Genomic DNA, 13,665 nt, shown 5'->3' on the forward strand with positions numbered 1-13,665 from the left:
CCTGAAAAAAAAAGTATTTTATTTTTATAAGATGATGCCATGTGGAATTGAGGTAGGAAGAACAGAGGTAAAAAAAAATCCCTTCTAGTATGTAATGAATACATTCCTAAATGAATACAAATTTAAGATCAGTTTTTTTTAAAGACTATGAAAGTTTGCCATTTATAGGATTACTCTTAGAAATGTTATATAAATTACAAGTAATCATAATTATAATACACACAATACTTTTAAGCATTTAGAATAGTTTAAATATGCAATATTTTAAAAAAATACAACCCAATTAAAACCAGCCAGTTAAAAATACATTAAATGTTTAGTAATATCTCAAAAAAAAAATAAGAGAATAGTGTTCATTTCCATTTATTTTCCTGGATAAACAACTTTTTAAAAAATTAGACTAATCACATTTAAATTTGAAAAATATGTATCTTCTTCAGGAGATACATACAGGTTGAACTTTTTGTGTAAAGAATAAAAATAGAACATATTTCTTCTCAATGCATGTTTTTCAAAAAAATTAAATTATTTATTATAGAATTTAAGCTAAATGCATTGTTTATCTTAAGGTCCAATAAAGCAGTTACTAATTACTCTTTGAACATCATGCAAATCTTTATGGTATATTAGGAAGTAATCAACTAATTTTTTTTTGTATTGCCCCTAATCTCTATTTTATTTGGTTAGATTATTTATACTATACTAAATTAGAAAATCAAAGAGAAACATTTCACTACTTTTCTATATGTTCTTCTGGGATAAAATCAAAACATAGTTTTGCATATGAATTCTTCTGTTTATATATATTTTCATGATTTTTCAATTAAGTGTATATTGAAAATAAGAAGATAGCCCTTTTTTCTTAATCTGTTTGCTTTCCTAACAAGTTAATATCCTTCACATAATCCTATCTAACAAATAGGTAATATGCAAATTGACCATCACTCCAACATACAAGATGGCCGCCCCCATGTGGACACAAGATGGGCCAGCAGAGGAGGGCAGTTGGAGGCGACCAGGCCTACAGGGGAGGGTAGTTGGGGGGGACCAGGCCTGCAGGGGAGGGTAGTTGGGGGGACCAAGGCCTGAAGAAGAGGGCAGTTTGGGGAGACAAGGCATGCAGAGGAGGGCAGTTAGGGGCAAACAGGCCAGCAGGGGATCAGTTAGGCATTGATCATGATGACATGGGAATGGTTAGGGGGTGATCAGGATGGCAGGCAGAAGTGGTTAGGGGCAATCAGGAAGGCAGGCAAGTGAGTGACTGGGAGCCAGCAGTCCTGGATTGTGAGAGGGGTCCTATATTGGAGAGGGGGCAAGCTGGGCTGAGGGACACCCCCCCTCCATTCACAAAATTCTTGCACTGGGCCTCTAGTGAAATAATATTAGAGTAAAGACTTAGATAAACTCAGCAATAGCTTACTCCAACAGATTTTCAATCATAAATAATACCTTTCTTGGTTAAGTAAAAGCATATATTTCTGGTATGATTAAAATATTTCATAAATATTAATTTATGAATACACAGAGTGAAAGAAAATAGCATGCAAGTTGAAAATGACAATAAAGCTAAAAGCAATGCCTTATTTTCAGGAGTTTATAGCCACACAGAATGAGAGTATTTTAGCAAGGCCATGGCTAACTGTGGCACCTCCCATTATAGTCATGGTGGAATCTCTACTCAGGAAATATCATTATGTCATTTCTCTTAGAAATCCATTTAACTATCTTGTGTTTCCATACTGAAAGAAGAAATCCATTAGGCTCATACTTTTCTGAAATATTGTAATTTTAATGCAAAGAGTTTAGGGCCTGATTTTGCTAATTATTGAAATGCTTGCCTGTTTTAGCAAAAGTAAATAGATCTTCGATTTTGTTTCTTGATTAACACAAAATCAGTTGGACCAGTTTTATCTGCAGTAGAGAAATTGGACAGTGACTAGCCATGTCCACAAGCAACCAGTTAAAATCAATTATATATCTATTAGAGGCCCGGTGAATGAAATTTGTGAATGGGTGTGGTCCCATCATCCCAGCCTGCACCCTCTCCAATCTGGGAACCTTGGGGGATGTCCTACTGCTGATTTAGGGCCTAAACTGGGAGTCGGACATCCCTCTCACAATCCTGGACCACTGGTTTCTAATCGCTCACCTGCCTGCCTGCCTGGACACCCCTAACTGTCCCCCCTGATGGCCTGATTGACCTGCACTGCCTCCATATGCCGGCCAGATTGCCCTTAACTGACCCCAACTGCTGCCCAGGTCGCCCCAAATTACCCCCTCCCTGCAGGCCTGGTTGCTCCCCCTGCTGGTCTGGTCACCCCTTAGTACCCCCATGCTGGCATGGTCACCCCCAACTGCACTCCCCCTACTGGCCTGGTTGCCCTCAACTGCCTCCCTCTGCTGGCCTGGTCACCCCAAACTGCCCCCCCTTGCCAGCCTGGTGGCCCCCAACTGCCCCTCTGCCCCTGCCGGCCTGACCTCCCTACAAAGCCTGCTTTTGCAGTCATTTGGTCAACCTTCACTAACCTCCCCTGCTAGTCTGTTCCTGGGCAGCCATCTTGTGAGGGTGTGGGGGTTAATTTGCATATTACCTCTTTATATAGGACTAGAGGCCCGGTGCACAAAAATTTGTGCACGCAGGGGGCGGGGGTCCCCAGCCCAGCCTGTGCCCTCTCACAGTCTGGAACCCCTCGTGAGATAACAACCTGCTGGCTTAGGCCTGCTCCAGGGTGGCAGAGGGCATGCCCAATCCCTAGGTGCAGCCCCTGATCAGGCTCAGAGCGGGGCCGATTGGGGAGTTGTGGCACCGCCCCGTCATGCACAGAGCAGGGCGGATCGGGAGGTTGCGATGCCACCCTCAGTCACGCTCAGGGTAGGGCCGATTGGGGGGTTGGGGCACCGCCCCCTGTCACACTCAAGGCAGGGTCGATGGGGAGGTTGCAGCGCCAACCCCTGTCAGGCACAGAGCAGGGCCCATCAGGGGGGTTGGGGCTCCGTACCCTGTCACACACAGAGCAGGGCGGATCAGGGGGTTGGGACGCTGCACCCTGTCACACTCAGGGCAGGGCCAATGGGGAGGTTATGGCTCTACCCTGTCACACACAGAGCAGGGCCGATCAGGGGGTTGGGGAGCTCCCCCCTGTCAAACACAGAGCCGCAGGGCAATCAGGGGATTGGGGAGCTCCCCCCATCAGGCACAGAGCAGGGCTGATCAGGGAGTTGGGGTTCCTTCCCCTGTCACGAACAGAGCAGGGCGGATAGGGAGGTTGTGGCCCCGCCCCCTGTCACACACAGAGCTGCAGGGCGATCAGGGGGTTTGGGCGCTGCCCCCTGTCACGCTGATCCCAGTGCTGGGAGCCTCGCTGCTCCGCTGATCCCGGTGCCTGGAGGCATATTACCCTTTTACCATATAGAATAGAGGCCTGGTGCATGGGTAGGGGCTGGCTGGTTTGCCCTGAAGGGTGTCCTGGATCAGGGTGGGGGTCCCCACTGGGGTGCCTGGCCAGTCTGGGTGAGGGGTTGAGGGCTGTTTTCCGGCTGGCGAGTGACTAAAGCTTCCAACCGCTCCTTGTTTTCTTTTTTTTTTTTTTTTTTATTCTGGGCCAGCTTTAGCTCTGAGGCCTCGCTGCTGAAAACATCGATACAATGTTTTGGTCCTCCTGGCTTTCAGTCCGGCTGATTTCTGGGGTTTTGTTTAGCTTCTTATTTGCAACATAGTATATAGTTGCTTAGACTCGCAGCTGAGAGGCCGGCAAGTGAGGCGGGGAATGTTTGAGTCCGCAGCAAGCAAGCCTCATGCTCGCTTCAGTGCCTGGCTGCCGCCATCTTGGCTGACAGTTAATTTGCATATACTCACTGATTAGCCAATGAAAAGGGTAGCGGTCGTACGCTAATTACCATATTTCTCTTTTATTAGTGTAGACTAGAGGCCAAGTGCATGAATTCACTGGCCAGGGGGAGGAGCTGCAGCTGGTTGGCTGGCTGGCCCCATCCTGGGGGTGAGGGTGGGGCCTGGTTGAACTCCTGGTCAAACTCCCTGTTGAACTGCCAGTCAAGGGGACAATTTGCATATTAGCCTTTTATTATATAGGAAGAATTCTTCCAGAACTTCATCCATTTTGCTGTTCAAACCAGGGTAAGCATAACTTTTATGGTATAAGTGTTCAGGAACACTTTAATATAGTTACTTACAAATGAAATAAATTATGTTTCCAACAAAGCTACAACATAAAGAAACTAAAGGTCATAGTTATTTTACATGCATGCTGGACAAGTATATATAGATCTAAAATATTTTTAAGAAAATTTCACTGGCAATACTATATACAATTAGAATTCATCTTTACTAATATATAGACAGTAACTATATCTTTCCTGTCTTCTCTTTATATTATCAACCTTTTGATCTATTTGAAGGCATTTAGATGGTTAACTTTTAAACAATAATGCTGGTTTTCTTTTTTTCAAGTTTAACAGAACACCTTTTAATCATTTTGCTCCTGAAGAAGTGAGATCAAGGCAAAGACAAAAGAAAATCTAACACCACTTTCTCAAAAAAAAAAAAAAAAAACTCACTTTGCAACTGTTATTTTCAGAGTTTAGCAAAAGTATTAATTATAGTCACCATTTACAAGTTCAAGTAAACTGTGCTCTTTGACAGAAATGTTAGGATAATTATGGCAATTTATTTTTCAAGATACATTTTTATCTATCTAAAAATACAGCAAATTTAGCAAAATAGAGCAAAAGTAATTATCAATAAGCTAGTTTAGGTATTGATAAGCTTTTTCTGTTAAGCACAGGATAATAAATTCTTTATGTTCTATGGGCCATACATTCTCTGTATGAACTTGTTCTATGTAACACGAAGACAGCCATAGATAATATATAATACATGGCTTTGTTCCAACAAAACTTTATTTACAAAAAGTAGGAGACAGATTTGGCTGTGGCCATATTTTGTCAACCCCCATATTAATCTATTGATTAGGAAATAATACATTCAGAAATTTTAGTTACTAAATTAAATATGTTTCAATTGACAATTATTTTCTTTTCCTATTCATTTCTTCTATGTACTTTTTAAAAAACTGCAGAAAGTTAAAGATAAGTCCACTTTTCAAAACATATTTTTGTTGATTTCAGAGAGGAAGGGAGAGATAAAAACATTGATGGTGAGAGAGAATCATCAGTGGCTGCCTCCTACAGGCCCCACACTGGGGATCAAGCTCACAGCCCGGGTATGTGCCCTGACCAGGAATTGAACTGTGACCTCCTGGTCAGGCTAGTCCACTTTTAAAAATATATATATTTTATTGATTTTAGAGAGGAAGGGAGAGGGAGAGAGGAATAGAAACATTAATGATGATGAAAGAATCATTGATTGTTCGCCTCCTGCATGCCCCCTACTGGGGATCAAGCTCACAACCCAGGCATGTGCACTTGACAGGAATCGAACCTGTGACCCTTCAGTCCACAGGCTGATGCTCTATCCACTGAGCCAAATCAGCTGGGGCAAGTCCACTTTTTAATAAAACACAATTACTAGTCTCTCTGAATGTTATTTCTCTAGTCTACTTAGCTACCCAAGATTTAGCATAATCGATTATCAAATTTCTTGTCCTTTTCAGAATACCACTCCTCAAATGCCTTTTAACTTGGTGTTAATCCCCATTTAACTAGTATTCAGGAGTCAACACATAAATATTTTAAAAAGCAACTTATATTTTTAGGAATCATGGAAAGCAATTGCAAAAAACAAAACAAAACGTGTTTGTTTTTTTTAAATATATTTTATTGATTTTTTACAGAGAGGAAGGGAGAGAGATAGAGTTAGAAACATAGATGAGAGAGAAACATCGATCAGCTGCCTCCTGCACATCTCCTAGTGGGGATGTGCCCGCAACCCAGGTACATGCCCTTGACCGGAATCGAACCTGGGACCTTTCAGTCTGCAGGCCGACGCTCTATCCACTGAGCCAAACCGGTTTCGGCCAAAACAAAACGTTTTAAGTCTGCCTATTGTTTGCCTTTCAATAATCTTATTTCTATCCAAAATGCATCAAGCCATCTATCTACAATTTAAAAATTATAATGAAGTATAGCAGTATCCTGTCCCATATTTCCACAACTTAGATTTAAGTTCAATTCTTTTAGATTTTTCTCTTATTTTGCTTCTACATGTTTGAATAATATGTTTATATTGACCTTACCTATTTTATTTCTTTGTCCTATTTTAATATTTAGCTATTTTAAATTCTTCATATGGCTGCACATCTCCATACTTGTGTTTATAACAACTTTGATAAAATAAATATTTGATGCTTATATGATTATATACAGTCTATTCATATGTTTTCTATGTTTGATTTTTCCTGAGTGATCAAATACAATTTGAAATCCTAAATATTAGTTTCCCTGTGTTTTCCCCCCAATTATTTTGTTGCTATTTTTTTCTGATGTTATTGCTGTTAATGCTGGATTCTTTCCTTTCAGCACAATAGTCTCCTGTTCAGACAGATTGGTTTTACATTACTCTGCATATAAAATCTTACTGTGTGACTTTACTTTTACCCTACAGAATTTTCTTTGCTTTCTAGATCATTTATCTCCCTCTTTACAAAAATCAATTTTTTACTTGGTTCAAATTCAAGTTTTAGTGGCTTCCCAGGAAAAGGAATAGGTGAACAATTTTTGCTTTTTTTGTCATCATTCTATAAATGTCTTTATTATCCTTTCAAAGGAGAATAATAGTTTATAATTTCGAAATCATTTATTTCTCAGAAGTTTGAAGAAATTAATCTATTATCTTCTATAATCCAATGTAACATTTGAGAATTCTAATGACATTTTCTTTTCATTTGAATTATTTTGGAAATGATTATTTTCCTCTAGGGAAGTAACTCTTCTTATGTTTTAGAATGAAATATCTTGGAGTGTATCTTTCTTAGTCATCATTCACTAATGAAAATGAAGCTGTACAATTCAGAAATAATGTTCCCATGTATTATTTCTTTGATAAATCCAGCTACTCATTTTGTTGTTTTTCTAAAACTTCTAATTTCCTATATACCTTCTGTTATAATAATAGCTTTAGTGTTTTCCTGCAATCAAGATCTCTACATTTTTACTTTCTATTCTCACAAGTGATTTTTTTCTTTTGTCACAATTACAATATATAAGAACTGTACCTTGTTTTTTAACATCTTAGTTACTAGCATCATATTTATTTTTAAAATTCTAAGTAAGGAGCTTCAAGTGCTTACTTTCCAAGACAATGGAAGGGTTCTACACCCTTATTCTCTTTGAAGATGGATGTTACCATGTGACTAGCTCTGACCAATGGGTTTGGTGAGCAATGAAGTGTTTTCCCCTTGTTTATGAGTTTTTAATCACTGATGCAAAAACTTCTCAATAAAATCATTTCTAACATAGTTGAAAACTCATGTGTGTACAGGTAGTACAGCTTAGTATGCTGGAATCTCTATTAAATTGAATATTGTGTGGCTCTGAGACATCTGTACCCAGCGTGATCCTTCAAGCAATACTACTAATACTAATGCTACTATCAACAGCAAGGCAAATACTAAATGATGATAACAATAGTACTAGTAATAACTGTATTTTTTTTCTAAAGTCACTGTTTTTCCCCTTCTACCATATTACTCATTCTCTCCTGAAGATTCAAATTCAATATTATTTGTTATCTGCCTGAAGATTTACTTTTGTTTAAGTTTAGTTGTGCTCTTTACATTGTCTCTGTTACCTTTCAATATTTTTATTTTTTTTATGTTTATTGTATATCTTTAATAGCATTTACGTTTAGCAATCCTTGGTTTCCTGATTATCTTTTAAATAAAATGTAATAATCTATTCTTACATATACATTTGAGGTTAGGTAATGTATCCAAGGTTAAAGCTTTAGTAATTACATGAGTTAAAATATGAACACAAGCCTTTCTAATTCCAAAATTTAAATCTTTGCCGTATTCTGGAATTATTGAAAACAACAATAATAGTAGAGATACAGTAACAGAGGGATACATTCTGTAAGAAATGACTGGATTAATCAAATTGCCAGTTTCCTCTTAAAAGCTGCACATAGATTTATTGGCATATTTTGATTCACCAGGAGCTAAAAAAACATTATTTGCTGTCAACAGAAAACACATTTTTTATAAATATGCAAGAGTTCACAACAGAAAAAAATGAAATAAGGAATGCGTTGAGTGTGAGTTGATAGAAAAAGTAAATTAAAAAATTACCCATATCGTTATGTTATTAGTTATTAATTTTATGAAATTAGCTAAATTTTGGTTTTAATTATATTTTAATTTAAAAATAGGTCATCAAGAGAACACAAGAATATAAAAATTCTTCCTCAATATAAATAAAAGCCTATAAGCCTTCAAACACACACAAACATATATACACATGAAAATAAATGTCTCATTCTTACAGAATTCAGGAATTATGACATTATAAAGTAACCATTGTAGTTTTGTGCTGTGTCTATTTTAAATTTCAACAGATTTTCCAAAGTCACAGAGAAATAAACTTTGATAACACTAGGTAATTTCAAATTAAAATTATTTACACAGAATTCTTATAAAGATAATGGCATCCTTTTTTAAAATGATTATCACTTGAATAGCAAAAGCAAACTTTATTTATTGATAGCATTTTACTTAACTAATCATTAACTTATTTTTTTTTTTGTTTGGACAATGATTAAAAATAGTGTTTACAATCAAAGGCTTTGTTCTTTGTTTTTGCTGAAAGTGTAGAGATAGTGCCATGAAATTTAAGCAAAAAAGAACAATTATACTGAAAGTGAATGAAACCAGCTTATTGTTCGATGAAATGGCACCCTAATCATTCAACCATCTCTTCCTTTGACATCTAGAAGTTTTCATTGTAATGCCCAATGATGAGTGCTTTGTTCAGACTGAACACTTATAGCTGCTGAGAGTGAGGGGAACTGCCATTTTTATGCTTATGTGGCCTTACACAAAACCCCTTCTGTTGTTTGCCCCACAGAGAAGCATACATCTCCTCTTTCAGCAGAAAGCCTCTGTTGAGAGTTTAAACTTCAATTCTCTTTTCCCCATCCATGATCAAAGTAAAGCAGAGATTTGACATTCAAGTTCATGTTCAGCATCTATGGCAGATATTGAAAAGAAAAACAACAACAATAACAACACTGTAATTCTAAAGAAATAATTTGACTAGATTCTGGAAATTGGCATTTCACCAAAAACTACAATGTCCAACAATGCAAAAAGCAGGCTTTATTTTGGCTCCACTTAAATTACTTTCTGCCATTCTTACACTCTCACGATTTTCCCAAACACAGGGGCCTCATTATGGTACTTCATTATCTTTGAGGCAATTCTTCAAATTATTTCCCAGTTCCATTTAAAATTACTCTATGAATATGTCTTCTCTATAAGGATCTCGATTTTTTATTTTATTTTACTAGAATCCCATTTAATCACCATGCTCTGCAGAAATTGCTCCTGTGAAGGTTACCAACCCAACATTTCCAGGTGATCAAGGCCAATGTGTTTTTCTGTGCTCTTCTTACACCACCTCTCAGTAGCATTTATCATGTTATATTGTTTATCTATCTCCATTTCCTTTGAGTGAGGCCACTACCGCCTCTTTTAGTCTCTTATCAAAAATGTCCAGGAAAGTTCCTGGTACACACTAGAACTTCAAAAACATTTAACAATGATGAAATGTAATAGAATCATTTAGTGCTCTTATCTGATTCTTCATGATGTCTGGGAACTGGGAAAATTACATTTCCAATGCCTTTGAAGTTCTGTGGGGGCATATGATCAATTCTATGCAGTGGATAATTAGGAGACATAATGTGTGTCACTTCTGGGTCAAGACTTTTAACTGCCATTGACCTTCTACTCTTTTCCTTAGTCCCAGTAAACTTGAAAGAATGTGTTGAGAGGAGATACAACATAAACAAAGCAGCCATAATTGCTGCCAAATAGGGCACAACTACCCAGGGGTTTCACCCATATCACATGGATTCAGCAAGAAATAAACTTGTTTTATTTTATTACTAGAGGCCCGGTGCACAAAAATTTGTGCACTCGCGGGGGGGGGGGGGGGGGGGGTTCCCTCAGCCGAGCCTGTGCCCTCTCACAGCCTGGGACCCCTCGGGGGATGATCACCTGCTGGCTTAGGCCTGCTCCCCAGGGGAATTGGGCCTAAGATGGCAATCAGACATCCCTCTGGCAGCCCAGCAGCCCTCGGGGGATGTCCACTTGCCAGCAGGGAGCAGGCCTAAGCTGCAGTCAGACATCCTTAGCGCTGCTGAGGAGGCAGGAGAGGCTCCCACCACCACCGCTGTACTGGCAGCCATCAGCCTGGCTTGTGGCTGAGCAGAGTTCCCCCATGTGGGAGCACACTGACCACCAGATGGCAGCCCCTGCATTGAGCGTCTGCCCCCTGGTGGTCAGTGTGTGTCATAGTGACCAGTCACTCCCAGTCTTTCTGCTGTTAGGGTCAGTTTGCATATTACCCTTTTACTATATAGGATAGAGGCCTGGTGCACGGGTGGGGGCTGGCTGGTTTGCCCTGAAGGGTGTCCTGGATCGGAAGGGGGGGTCCCGCTGGGGTGCCTGACCAGCCTGGGTGAGGGGCTGATGGCTGTCTGCAGCTGGTCACACCCCCTTCAGGGTGGGGGTCCCCACTGGGGTGCCTGGCCAGTTTGGGTGAGGGACTTAGGGCCATTTTCAGGCTGGCAGGCAACTGAAGCTCCCAGCCTCTCCTTTTTTTTTTTTTTGGATTTATTTACCTTCTATAATTGAAACTTTGTTGCCCTCACTGGAGCTGAGAGCCAGGCTCCTGCTCACTCCAGCTCTGAGGCCACAGCCTGCTGAAAGCAGGTATCTGGGATTTGTTTAGCTTCTATAATTGAAACTTTGTTGCTTTCGGAGCTCAGAGCCGGGCCGCGGCAGGCGGGGAACCTTGGCTTCCTCCATCACTGGAGCAAGCAAGCCTCCTGCTCGTTTCAGCTGCGTGGCTGCCGGCCACCATCTTGGTTGGGTTAATTTGCATATCTTGCTGATTAGTCAATGGGAGACGTAGTGACGTTATGGTCAATTACCATGTTTGTCTATTATTAGACAGGACTAGAGGTCCAAGGCACAAAGATTCATGCAAGAATGAGCCTTCCTTCCCCTCACTGCCGGCACTGCCTTCACTTTGGCCGGAGTCACCTTTCTGCCTTCGTTCAGGCCCAGAGCCGCCTTTCTGCCTTCCCATGCTGCCCAGAGGCCCGGAGTGGCTGGGGCGGTGTGGAATGCCTGTGTTGTCGCTATGGCAATGACACAAGCATCCTGCCCCGTCCCCCGCTGCTCAGTGCTTTCATATGCAAAATAGCCCACCATATTTGTTGGGTTAATTTGCATACTCACTCCTGATTGGCTGGTGGCATTGCAAAGGTATGGTCAATTGACATCTTTCTCTTTTATCAGTGTAGATGCTTAGTTACTTAATACAAAGGCTACTCAACATCCAATATTGTAAGTCTGCAGAACAAGAGATAGAGCCAAGTTCCCAAAGTAGTTGTTCTTCACATGTAGTCTGCAAATCCCTGATTGTCAACTGGGTACTTTTAGAGGGTGCAAGGTCAAAACATTTTCCTTATAATAGTAGAACAATAGTTTTTGTTCTCACTGTTGAAATTTTCACTGGCATTGCATGAACAGTAATGGGTAAAACTGCTGGCAGCTTAGCAAGTATTAGAGCAGTGAAACCAAACTGTTTTACTAGCCAATGTATTCTTTACACTTAAGCAGTTGCAGGGAGAAAATGCCAGTTTCACTTAAGAATGGTCTGAGTGAAAAATTAAGTCTAAAATGTATTAACTATCATTATTTATTTAATCTCATTAATTCCTGGTCCTTAGTAAAGATTATTTTAATATTCTTTGTGAAAAAATGTGAAGTTTACATGAAGCACATTTGTCACAAAGAAATAAACTTTTATGCTTGTTTGAATTGTCAGCTAAACGGCAGCATTTGCAAGTTTCTTAATAATGATAAGATTAACCTATGCCTTTAAGAAAAAGAACTGACAATAATCTGTAATTACAAGCTTGCACGTGAGCCTGTGAGTGTTTTGTTTTGTGAGATGTGTGTGTGTGTGTGTGTGTGTGTGTCCGTGTGTTTCCTTAGAGTAACAGAAGCTAGGTTATATAAATAAGAAAACATCACCTGATCATCATCTCCACCCAATTTTGGCTTCCCAATGAAAGGATAACTGGCAAATCTTTCCAAGTAACTTTCAAAGAGTATAGAACAATAAGGGAATAAACTTGACTAGCTTATTACTTTAAGAACAGAGAAACAAAAATTCATCACAGGAGATAGAAAAATAAGCCTAAAGCCACTAATTACTGGAAAGGGAAAGTCTTTTATATTTAAGTCTATATTCTTCATATAGAAAATCCGGAGCTTTTGAGAGTTTCCTTAATGAATGGAACATATATTTTGAAATTTCATTGTGTGTGTGTGTGTGTGTGTGTGTGTGTGTGTGTGTGGAGAGAGAGAGAGAGAGAGAGAGAGAGAGAGAGAGAGAGAGATTCATTCCAGAAATATTTACTTGTAATATATTACTGAAGAATACAGATAATGTGTAATAATTCTACTAAAGAATATAACAAAGTCTGCAAGTAAAATTTGAAGATGAACTAGAAAGGTGATGTATAATTTTAATTTCTAAACATTAGTTAGGATAAATTATGTAAGGATGTTAGACTAAGTCATACATACTACATAGTTATTAATAGTCTGGGATGATCAGACACTGAGTCAGTAGAGAGACCTTTAGTCAAGCTGGCCAGAGACCACACATCATTTTAAAAAGCTATTAAAACAATATCAACAGATCCCATTTCCCCAAGCTAATTAACAACAAGCAGATAGCATGAATCACTTGTCTATGATACTGTATCTCACGTTATAAGGCTGCATTGGTAATAAACTTTATTTATTTCTAAGACAATATTCTGTAGACATGAAAAGAGAGAAAAGTAATAATTTCTTCACTTTCATGTGGGAAAATAGTTCCAATCACACTGGGACCTGTGAACTAAGAGTTGTCAGTCATATTGACTTAAATGATTTGAAAATGTCTTTTTGAAATTGAGTTTTCATAACATTAAATTGCTTAGATTAATACCCTTGTCTCTATGCATCATCTAAGAATGGGCTTTGCCCAATAATAACTTCATCATAGGAGAATCCATGGGATAACATTTCAGGATTATCAGTAATAGAAAGAATAAAAGCGAGAGAATACTTAAAAAATTAAAAGTCCAGTACAGTCTTCACATTACAGGTTGCCCAGAATGCCTGGAACTTGGAATTGATTCTAGCAAAGGATATTTCTAGAAGCTGATAGAATAAAACTTAAAAAACTGTATTTATTGGGAAGATTCAACTACAATGATCTCCCTTTCCTAACCTACCTGGATAAAATAATGTATGTCTTTGAGTTAGGTTATAGGACATGGACAGCAGTTTAACTTAATGGAAGTGACAGCTTCAATCCTGAGTCTCCAACCCAGTACAATCTAGCAATTTGGAAGAATTTCCTCTCTTTTAGGAACTATTTCCCTGATTCCAGTGACGTAGG

This window comes from Myotis yumanensis, unplaced genomic scaffold (assembly GCF_028538775.1).
Source record: "Myotis yumanensis isolate MYYU_CA2020_CCGP unplaced genomic scaffold, mMyoYum1.0.hap1 SCAF_3, whole genome shotgun sequence".
In the NCBI taxonomy this organism is placed as follows: Eukaryota; Metazoa; Chordata; class Mammalia; order Chiroptera; family Vespertilionidae; genus Myotis; species Myotis yumanensis.